This window comes from Rhinopithecus roxellana, chromosome 7 (genome assembly GCF_007565055.1).
Source record: "Rhinopithecus roxellana isolate Shanxi Qingling chromosome 7, ASM756505v1, whole genome shotgun sequence".
NCBI lineage: Eukaryota > Metazoa > Chordata > Mammalia > Primates > Cercopithecidae > Rhinopithecus > Rhinopithecus roxellana.
Window position 1 is genome coordinate 118715725 of NC_044555.1, and position 11084 is coordinate 118726808.

Here is an 11084-nt window from a genome sequence, read left to right on the forward strand (position 1 = left end):
TGGATGTAAGGACTTTGTAAGTATCCTTTAGGGACTCTCAAAAATTCACAGGGAGGATAACTTGATAAAAGACTAGATTTTCTGCACTTAAGTGGGGTGAATGCTCAGATTTGGTCATTACAATTTTGTGTGACCTCACACACCCATGTAATTAGAGATATTTAGGTTGTTGATTTATTTGCCTAATTGAAGGAAGGATGTGCCCATCAGAAGGGACTTGTTAATATCTTTATTGCTCACCATTATATCTTAGTGTCCAGAACACAGAATTTGGCATATAGCAGTATTTTAAAGGACTCTGTTGAATGGACAGTGAGACTTCTGGAGAATTGAATTTACTCTGGGTGTGCTGTCAAAGAAAGGCTCCTGGGACCACAAGGCTGAAGGTCACACAATGGAAAGTTCGCTAAGTTGCTACTCTGAAAGATTCTTGGAAAACACCTAGCCAGGCTCCCAAAGAGACCTCAATCTGTCCCTTTCTATTAGAAACTTCTTTAAAAACACTTTTTGGCAGTGATAACACCTTTTCCTCTTATCTGAAAGCTAAAGTTAACTTTATACAATTTTCATAAATAATGAAAACAGTAAATCTTAGTTTGTCTTCTTTTCCATATCTTGCCTACATTCACTGTGTTACATTTTGTAAATATCACTCTGAGACAACCTACATTAGTTAGTCTGCATCTCTTACTTGTGGTATTTGACACTCAAGTTTTCAGTTGGACACCTTCTTCACTTTTAGCAACCTCACAGTAAACCACACCAAATATGAGAAAAAAGTTATTCCATCACCTCGGAAAGAAGGTAATATGGGAGTCATTTAAAAATAAGTGTAAAAAAACTCAAACCAATTGCTGTTGCTGTTATTGCTACCCGCTATGGAGAGGGAAAGGTTCTTAAACGTTGAGAATCATTTTCTTTTTTTTTTTGTTTGGATCTACAGTTTATTCTTTTTTTTTTTTTATTATTATACTTTAAGTTCTAGGGTACATGTACATAACGTGCAGGTTTGTTACATATGTATATTTGTGCCATGTTGGTGTGCTGCACCCATCAACTCGTCAGCACCCATCAATTCATCATTTATATCATGTATAACTCCCCAATGCAATCCCTCCCCCCTCCCCCCTCCCCATGATAGGCCCCAGTGTGTGATGTTCCCCTTCCCGAGTCCAAGTGATCTCATTGTTCAGTTCCCACCTATGAGTGAGAACATGCGGTGTTTGGTTTTCTGTTCTTGTGATAGTTTGCTAAGAATGATGGTTTCCAGCTGCATCCATGTCCCTACAAAGGATGCAAACTCGTCCTTTTTTATGGCTGCATAGTATTCCATAGTGTATATGTGCCACATTTTCTTAATCCAGTCTGTCACAGATGGACATTTGGGTTGATTCCAAGTCTTTGCTATTGTGAATAGTGCTGCAATAAACATACGTGTGCATGTGTCTTCCAAATCATCTGGTCTGTGTGCTGAGTCCAAAACACGCTGCTGCATATTTTCCTCAAGGAACAAACCAGGGAAAGGGAATCTGAAAAATCACAATAAGTTGTTTTTTGTTTCTTGTTTTTTTTTTTGAAACAGAGTCTCACTTTGTTGCCCAGGCTGGAGTGCAGTGGTACGATCTCGGCTCACTGCAACCTCCACCTCCCAGGTTCAAATGATTCTCCTGCCTCAGCTGCCCAAGTAGTTGGGACTACAGGTAAGTGCCACCACACCCAGCTAATTTTTGTATTTTTAGTAGAGATGGGGTCTCACCATGTTGGTCAGGTTGGTCTTGAACTCCTGACCTGAAGTGATCTACCCTCCTCAACCTCCCAAAGTGCTGGGATTACAGGCGTGAGGCCACCATATCTGGCTCACAGCAGGTTTTTAGGTGAAAAGAACTTACAGGAAAGAACCTCCTTGAAAATAAAGGTTACATGTGATGAAAGTACTGCTTTCCAGCCACTGCCTCATCTGTTTTCTCTCTTACATTAAATGGCAGTAGAGGTCAAATGCCATTTGCTTCTCTGTTTGTTCATGACCTATTTTCAGAACTATTTCCTTCATTTCAGCCTTTAGGTTGCTATTCCTCAGTGGAAAGAGTGTGGAAGCATAGGATAGAGACTGACATCTTGTGTGTTACTGGATACTTTCACTCAGCCATATCAACATTGGTCCTGTTGCTGGCTCTAGGAACAAGCACTGTAGTCTGGGTTCTGTCTAAGTTGCTCTTCGCTTGGCTCTTGGTGTGTTTAACTCCTCATTCTTCATGCCTCAGCTTATATGTCACTTCTTCAAAGAGGTCTACCTTGACTGTCCTATCTAACGTATCCACCCCCTCCGCAAGCTCAGTCACTGTCCATATTGGATTCTTCTGATTTCTTTCACAGTAATTTATCTAACTTAACTATCTGAAATGATCTAGTTTATTTACTTATTTTTCCTCTCTTCCCTCCCTAATAGAATATAACCTTGATGTAGGGATTATGTCTGTCTCATTCAGCTGTTGTATATACCCAATGCTTAGCACGGTGTCTGGGGCATTCTAAGTGATCAGGAGCTATTTGTTCAATAAATAAATGAGCAAGAAGAACAGAGTGCAATTCAAGACTGTCATAATTTTTCTTTTTCATGGTGGGTATAGCCACAGAACAGAGTCTGCCAAGATTTGTCATGCTCACTAACCTCTCCACACACCTGCTGGTTCACACAAGAACAAATGATATAAGTGAAAGAGGCAGAATTGTCTCTTTAGTGATTTTAAAGTTAGATGTGAAACTTGAAGGGCTTGGGAGTACAGGTAGCATTTTCATTTCTTTCATAGGGTAAAAGAATGACATAGGCAGATAATGAATGATTCAGGAACTTGGCTGGGCAAGGTGACTCATGCTTGCAGGCCCAACACTTTGGGAGGCCACGGTGGCCTGATCACTTGAGGCCAGGAGTTTCAGACAAGTCTGGCCAACATAGTGAAACCCCATCTCTACTAAAAAAAAAAAAAAAAAAAAAGCCAGATGTGGTGGTGCACGCCTATAATTCCAGTTACCCAGGAGGGTGAGGTGGGGGGATCTCTTGAATCCAGGAGGCGGAGGTTGCAGTGACCTGAGATCACACCACTGCCCTTTAGCCTGGGTGACAGAGTGAGACTCTGTTTCAAAAAAAAAAAAAAAAAAAAAAAATACAGGAAGTTAACAGTAGACTACAATCATAATGTTGAGCAGGATCTAATTTTCTCAACTGTGCAACAGTGAGTTGCTGGTAAAGAATGAAATATAGGGCTGGGCGTGGTGGCTCATGCCTGTAATCCCAGCACTTTGGGAGGTCGGGGTGAGCAGATCACTTGAGGCCAGGAGTTTGAGAGCAGCCTGGCCAACATGGTGGGACCCTATCTCTACTAAAACTACAAAAATTAGCCAGGTGTGGTGATAGGTGCCTGTAATCCCAGCTACTAGGGAGGCTGAGGCAGGAGAATCACTTGAACCTGGGAGGCGGAGGTTGCAGTGAGTTGAGGTTGCACCACCACACTCCAGCCTGGGCAACAGAGCAAGACTCCATCTCAAAAACAAAACAAACAAACAAACAAACAAACAAAAACATACTTTGTGAAGACAAAAATAATCTATTTGTTAGGAGATTCACAAACCTCATCAAAAGTATAAATTTCTAGATTTAACTAAAGCAGATGCTTAGTTAAATTTGAATTTTGAATATCAGACAAACAATGAATAATTTTTTTGGTATAATATGCCTCATACAATATTTGGTGTCCTGTCTTTTATCTGGTAACCCTGTAAGAGTATTTTCATCCAGTTCTCATTACTCTATATCATTCATAGGGATATTATAAGAACTTTACAAGATGCCTTGCTGACTTCTAGACTTATACTCCTAATTAGGTTGGAGCAAAAGCAATTGCAGTTTTGACAGTAAAAGTGCAAAAAACTGGAATTACTGTTGTACCAACCTAATGGGAAACAAATTTGTTAGTTTTATAACATCTCATATATACTATACATTACTTAAATGAATGGTTTTATATGACACTTAGCTTGTGAGTACTTTGATGCAGGTCAGAGTCTGGCAACATTTCCCAAACCATATTCCATAAAACCATAGGGTCCAATAAATGGTCAAATGTATTTAAATGGTCAAATATATTTACAGAATAAACTTCCCTGTTAGTCGCAGTGCACATTAGGATATTAAAGGTGCTGAAAGTCCTGCAGAAAAGGCCTGCATATACATACTTCCCCCAAATTTGCTTCTGTTTTGAGGCTCCATGCTCTCCGACTGAATTATCTCCCTCTGGGATTCTCATCCTTACCTCATGTGACCAGCCTTACCGAATACTTTGACTCTGTCGTTGGGCCAGGTTCTGTACTGGCTGACTTTTGCATTTCCCTCTAGGGGCAAGGAATACAGAAACCTAAGATTTGGGCCCTGAAGAAACATTATTTCATAGTCTTCCTGAGGGTCTCACTGCTTATTCTCAGGTGTGTTAGCAAGCCAGAGCTGTTCAGGAGCCTTCTGAGGTTCCGGGGTCTGCTTGCACATGTGCCCAGCTTAGAAGAAATCCCATAATAGGACTCGTTCATTGTATTAGACATATTTTGTTGTCATGGTTTTTAAAGTACAGTACAACAATATTTGTATGGAAAAAACCATGTTTATCATAGGATGTAATTTGTACATAATTTTCTAGATGGAGTCTAGAATACATCTTTTTCAAAGGTAAACTTAATGACATTTGTTTCATAAATACCATCATTCTTCACTGTCAGTCCTCTGTGAACACTCTAGCCTCTGACATTCAGTGAAGCAATAAAGAAATCAAACATGCCTACCTAACCTTTATGAAAATATTTAAAATTATGATTTAATTTTTAATCTCCCATGGCAGCAGTAAAATAAATGATATAAATCTCAACAGGACTGTCTACTTCACAATAACACTTAGGGTATGGCCTAAACAGGCAAGAATTCCTCTTAATCATAAACTGATGTGGCACAGGTCTGGGCAAAGGGAGGGTGGTAGATGTTGACATTTCGCATGTCATGGGGACCCAGAGGGTAGAGAGTGGAGAGGCAGTTTTGAAATGCCCTGTGCTAACATTTTGGGTATAAATACAATGTCTTGTTCTTCCTTGCCACTGAATTTGTCTTTCTTGTGATTAAAACAAAACAAAAACCAAGAAAACTCAAAACACACAAAACAACCACCAGGCCAAAAAAAAGTGCAAAGATAAGGAAAAGCATGTATTTTTAACTTTTAAAAGGAAATGAAATAATCTGCTCAGTCTAAAAGGATGGGATTTAAGGTTTAGAGTCCATTGTGAAATCTCTTACACAATTAGCTAAGGTCTGCGGCACAAAGCCATGGATAAATTTAGGGATGCCAAATTAAATACAATGGTTTATTGAGTTAAAATGATACTAATATAATACACCGTAGATACAGTAACTATAGTTACTAGTTTCTCAATGTTTCCACAGTTTAAAGAGCAAACATAAGAAACTTCTATTAGGTTGGTGCAAAAACAATTGCGGTTTTGCTATTAAAGTGCGAAAAACTGCAATTACTGTTGCACCAACTGAATAGGAAACAAATTTGTTAGTTTTATAACATCCCATATATGCTATACATTACTCAAATGAATGGTTTTATATGACACTTAGCTTGTCAATACTTTGCTGCAGGCCAGAGCCTGGCCCATAACTAGGTGCTTAGTACATGTATGTGAAATCCATGAATGTCCTATATATAATTATAGCTTTAAGACAATGTAATCAAATCTATGAACAGTTGTTCATCTGATCAAATTTTTCTGGAATCTCTGGCAACTCAGCTGAATTAGATTATATCGACAGGGTTCATCAACCCTGGCACTATTGACATTTTGGGCCAGATAGTCCTTTGCTCTGGGTTCTAGCCTTATGCATTATAGAGTGTTTAACAGCATATCTGGCCTCTACCCACCAAGATGCTAATAGTACATCCTAACTGTGATGACCAAAAGTATCTCCAGACATTGTCAAATGTCCCTGTGGGAAGGAGAAAGTAAAACAGCTCCCAGTTAAAAATCACTGGGTTATAAATGCCCATCAGTGACAGAATGGATAAAGAAAATGTGGCACATATATACCGTGGAATACTATGCAGCCATAAAATAGAATGAGATATCTTTTGTGGGAACATGAATGGAGCTGGAGGCTATTATCCTCAGCAAACTAACACAGGAACAGAAAACCAAATACCAATATGTTCTCACTTCTAAGTGGGAACTAAATGATGACAACTTATGAACACAAGAAGGAAACAACAAACGCTGGGGTCTACTTGAGGTTGGAGGGTGGGAGGAGGGAGAGGAACAGAAAAGATAACTATTGGGTACTGGGCTTAATTCCTGAGTGATGAAATAATCTGTACAACCCCTGTGACATGAGTTTACCTATGTAACCTTCCTATGTACCCCTGAACCTAAAATAAAAGTTAAAAAATAAACAAAAATCACTGGGTTAGAAGACAGTACAGGTTTAGGCCGAGAGTTCCCATGAGTTGACTCTAATCCTCTACAGATTACATGGTTCTGCCACAATTGCTTTGACAGATGGAATCCAAAGACTTTCATGACTGCAAGAGGTGGAGAATCAAGAAGATAGGCCAGGCTAAAAGTCCATCAGTAGATGAATGGATAAACAAAGTGTAGCACATCCATAAAATTGAATAATATTCATCCATAAAAAGGAATGAAGTAATGATACATGCTACAATGTGGATGAACCTTGAAAACATGCTACATGAAAAAAGCCAGACATTTCATTTATGTGAAATATTTAAAATAGATAAGTCTATCGAGATAGAAAGCAGTTTGTTGGTTGCCAAGGACTGGGAGAGGCGGAATGGGGAATACTGCTTAATGAATGTAGTGTTTCCTTTTGGCGTGATGGGAATGTTTTGGAACTACATAAAGATGGTGGTTGCACAACATTGTAAATGTTGTGTATGTAACATTTGTAAATGTTGTGTGTGTAATATACATTTACATGTATATTACATTTATTTACAATGTAAATGTAAATGCCTCTGAATTCTTCAGTTTAAAATTGTTAATTTTATGTTATACGAATTTCAACTTAATAAATTTAAATAAAAGAGAGGCCAGACAGACACAGCAGAGGCCCAATCTAAGGAGAACAAAGTGAATCATGGGAAGTAGAATTGCCTATTTTTTAAAGCTATGTTTCATGGAGTGCTGAGGGTTCTGAGGAGCTTCACTGGGGCCATGGGGCAGGTGGAAAACAGATGGGGTCCCAGGTTCCCATCCTCTCTCTTGTTTTTATCAAGGTAAGCTATCCCTACTGATTATTGGAGACTTTTGAAGCTGAAAGCACAACTTCCTTCACAGGATTGTTCTAAAAATCCAATGAGATAATGTATTTAAAGTTGACTAGCACATAGAGAGTGTTCAATAAATAGTGGTGATTATTAGTTTTAGGTCTCTGCAGACAGATATCTTCCTCTCCTCTTGGATCCTCAACCCCCATGCAAAAACAGGCTAATTTGAGCTCTTTGCCAGCAATGCCTCCTCTCCTTTCACTGGGTAAATTAGAATCTACTCTTTTCATCAGATTTATATCAGAACCAATCATGCCTCTGACTATGGTACATAAAATAGGTTCACTTTTGGGGCCAGCTGAAGGTCAAACTTGATCATGACACCCAGTTTTACAATCACATGGCACAAGGCAATGACTAGTCAAAAGAAGTGCAGCTGGGCATGGTGGCTCACACCTGTAATTCAAGCACTTTGGGAGGCGGATCACTTGAGGTCTGGAGTTTGAGACCAGCCTGGTCAATACGGTTAAACTCCATCTCTACTAAAAATACAAAAATTAGCCTGACATGGTGGTACATGCCTCTAAGCCTAGCTATTAGGGAAGCTGAGGCAGGAGAATCACTTGAACCCAGGAGGCGGAGGCTGCAGTGAGCCGAGATCGTGCCATTGCACTCCAGCCTGGGTGACAGAGTGAGACTCTGTCTCAAAAAACAATTAAAAGAAGTGCTTCAGTGTCCTGGACATGGGAGGGACATTTAAAGAAGTAAGCTGTTCCTCTTTTAGTGAGAATTTGAAAGGAACATGGAAACAAACGAAAAACCTAAATAGTTCAAGGTTAAAGCTTAGTACTCCCACTCTGCTTCTTTAAAATACAATCTTCATAACTCGTGACATGTTTCATAGAGGGAACTATGAGTATGTGTGAGTGTGTAAAGGGATGTGAAGAAATGTGCCTGTGAAGAGAGAAACATGGGTTGAAGGGGCTTTGAAATGGAATGCATCTTGAGTTATCTCAAATTCCACGCTGGACTTAGGTGGCTCTTTCTGCTCTTTATGAAAAACAAAACAAAAAGGCTTTGGAATGCATCTTCTCCATTAGTATTAGACCCAGTTATTTTATGTAAGTATGAAAGAGGCAAATGGGGTGCTTTGTTCTGGAAGTGGAATTATGTTTCTCCTTCTGATGCTGTCTTCCCAGCAGATTCAAGAGGCGTTAGGAGAGGTGAGGTAGAATATTCAGTATACAGAATAACAAGCAAACGTATACTTGATCCATTGCTGCCCCTCAGGCTTCCTCTTTCTTGGTCTTTCTCTAGTAGTATTGACAGGTTTTGGCTTCATATCACATCTAGAGAGAGATGGAGGGAACTGTGAACTGACTTTAAAGATCACCTAATGAAAATATAATGCCTCTATTTTAGGAGAGCTAAAATTAAATACAGATGAGCATCTTTTATTGTTTGATTTGAACATTACATTTCATTAGTAAATAGTGTAAGCTTTGTTATTCTTAGGAAGATGTGTCAGAGGGTCCTTTGGCACTTTCTCTCATGGCAAAGCACCAGCTCCTTTTGAGGGGAGGAGGGTGGTTCTTTGAGCTGGTCAACCTTGGGTGCTCTGCCTCCCTGCAGCCTGCCCACTCCAGTCTAGTAGAGACTTCAGCTGGCTGCAAAATGTGGCCACCAGGGACATATGCTCTGGTATCTCTAAATAGACCAGAGATAAAGAAATCAGGACCTGGGCAAGGATTATCATATTCAAGCGTACAGTAGGCATTGTGAGCACAGTAGAAGCATAAACGAAACTCTGACAAGGTTTCTTGTCTCGGGGAGTAGAGCAGAAGCCTCTACTTTTTCCAACAACTTTGCAGTGTCAGATGCCTTAACAGTTCAGAGGCAGATCCCAGGAGGGAGAGGGCCAAACCCTGTGACTCTTCTCCAGTTCCAGGAAAATGAATAAGAATGATTGATTTTTCAGAAAGCGAGCCATGTGCAAAAGAGGGCTCTTGACCCCAAGACACAGCAAGGGGAGAGAGGAGGAAACAGATGTTTGAGTAACAGCAAAGGGATCTGGGAGGCTGTAATGCTGTGTTGATGATGTAATGCTCAATTGAAATGACTCCCAGAGATGCATGGGCTGTCCCTTGCCCAGGGAGTGAAGAGGATTCCCATGCAGGTGCAGGTACCTGAATCCCAGACAGCAAGTCACAGATGAACTTGTGCTTGCTTCAATTTTCTTTGTCTCTTTGTTCCAGTCTGGGCCTTAGCTCCTAGATGCTGACTACTCTGGGGATAAAGACTGAAAAAGCTTTAAAATGTGATTCAGGAAGAGCCAAAAAACCAGGGCTAGAGAAGGAGTGGTGATAGGGCTGTGACAACATGTTTATATCTCTCCCAGCCTTATGCTTTCTTAGATGGTTTTCCTTGGACTGAAATCCCCATTGGATAAGACCCCAGAGCTTTTCTTATCTATGAATTTCTTCTGGAAAATCCCAGCTGTGCATAGATCCTCCACAAGGTCTGGACTATACACTTTATTCAACCCTGACTTCAGATGCCATGGAAGAAAAGAATACTTGTAGAAACCCTATCATTTCCTTGCTTTAAACCTTCTGGTGGTCTACTAACATTTGTCCCCCCTAGATTCATCTTGTGCCTCCAGTTATTATTCTCTTAGCTCCCTGACTTTCTGTCAGTTTCTAGAACACTCCAGGCTTTATCATACAGCCGGGATTTGGTACTAGCTCCTACTCCTCTTATTCAGTTCTCAGGGCCTTGCCAATGCCTAGTACATACCTGGAACCAAGGAAACACTGAGTGGGAGCAGACAGTAGTGGGGCAACTGTGTTTATTTTGGCTTATAGATGTTTGGTGGAGAGGTCAGGTTTGGTGATGGGGATGAAGATAAAGGGGGAGGAATTCTGTAGGTAAAAGCAACAAGTGTAGAGCAGAGTGAGAAGAAGAGGGACTGTGGGTGACCCTTGGGTTTCATCTGTTATCCATGGGGCAGAGCTGAAGCACATGGCTGGGCTCTAGTACTGGGACTTTACTGACAGGGGCCACTTTAACCTAAACCAAGGAGGAAAACACCAGGGCAAATTCATTTATTGTCATAATCTAAGAAAGCCAGATAGCAGCCCGTGGGATTGGTAGGGAGAATTTCACTTATACTTTCAGTCAAAAAGCTGATTATTGAACAATTGTCTCTTCATGGCTTATCTCTATCTGTGAGAGGGATATTTTCCCAAATTCCTTTCCACTCTTGGCTGGAAGTGATGCCTCTTTCACATGCTCACAGTACTAGGCGCTTCTCTCCATCAAGTCACTGATGTCAGTACTATGCTTGATAGGTGTGAGTCTGTCTTCCCCATTCATCTGTGAGGTCAGTGAGGAAAGGAACCATATCACTAACAAGTGCCTAGAAAAGTGCTAGGGTTTGTTGTTGGATGAGTGAATGAAATGTTCCTTGATCATCAATATGGCTGCCTCTTGCCTTACCATGCTCACTCACTCACTCATTTGCTCATTGATTAAACAAATATTTTTTGAGGAACTGTTATGTGTCAAGCCTTCTGCTAGGCGTTAAGGCTACAAAGGCAGAAAAAGACCCTTCTCTTCCCTCACAGTGCTCACTGTCCAGTGGAGGAGACAGATAAGCTAACGGGTTATTGTAATGCAGTGTGGTGAGTGCTAACAGAAAGTAAAATATTCCCTGGGGGCAAAGACAGTTATGGCATTGAAGAGTATGCCAGGCAAAGGAAATAG